Source organism: Haemaphysalis longicornis, unplaced genomic scaffold (assembly GCF_048455015.1).
Source record: "Haemaphysalis longicornis isolate Haplotype H1 unplaced genomic scaffold, Haemaphysalis longicornis Haplotype H1 scaffold_9, whole genome shotgun sequence".
NCBI lineage: Eukaryota > Metazoa > Arthropoda > Arachnida > Ixodida > Ixodidae > Haemaphysalis > Haemaphysalis longicornis.
The window spans coordinates 67,182,545-67,183,629 of record NW_027526460.1 but is presented as its reverse complement, the minus strand read 5'-3'; positions in this window follow the sequence as shown (position 1 = coordinate 67,183,629).

Below are 1,085 nucleotides of genomic sequence, written 5' to 3'. Positions count from 1 at the left end.
CGTCTTCATTACTGTGTATTTTCATTTCGACGTTTAAAGACACTTTCAGCGGTTGAGAAATCCAGTCATTCCAATGTTTCACTTGGGCTCCAAGGAACTCCTATGTTACAATGAGACACTTCTGCCGCATTCATTATACCTGCACTGAAATAGGGCATTGCATGCAATTCTTTGAATTGTCCATACAAGTTTTACTTTAGGGCAAACATAACATCAATTGACCGCGGACTCTCTCAAGGGCCCATTCCCTCAGACTCGTGTGGACTCAAACTCACGCGTGGGTTCGAGTGAGCGTGAGGCTAGTGTGGCATGGTGAGTTAGAGTTTCAGTGAGTTTGAGCCGAGTGAGCCCGACTTGGCTTAATTCTGACTGAGCTTGAGTACGCCTGAGATCCACTGAGTTCTGAGTTTTGGTAATATTCCGTGTTTTGAGCCCATTTCAGTTGTGAGTTTATTTTGAGTTTCGAGTAGGGGTGTGCGAATATCAAATATTTCGAATACGAATCGTACGAATATGTAGCTTCGAATATTAAAATCGAATATCGAATAATTAAGGGCGGATGTGGCTTTCAAAATCACCATTTGATTTCTTTGTGAATTTTGATGCAAATTAGCACAGCAACTGAAAATGCTTTTGTGATAACACCATAAAAATTTCAAAGAGATATTTTGAAAACTTTTTATTTATAAAATTTTCTTTCTGTCCACCTTGTACCGAGCTTGAGCGGCCTATAAAACATCGTAGAAAACTTGTTCAAAATACTTTGCATTCCCAAATGAATGGACGAGGTCGTGACAGTCTTATATTTATTATTAAAACACCATTTGTTTTTAGTTTTAACTTTTTTTAGAGGTGAATGTACAACAGGCATTTAAACACTGAATGACCATTTGAATAAAAAATTCACAAAAAGTAAACCTTAAAAACCAAGAGTGTCCCAACCTGAACTGTTCATCAAGAAATGTAAAACAAAAAAAACGGAATAAAAACACACGTACAGGTAACGAAGAAATCATTAAAACAAGAGACGTAGGTGGCAAAAAAAAACTGTTTTGAGAAAACAACTTCCGAAGTTGAAAAATCGA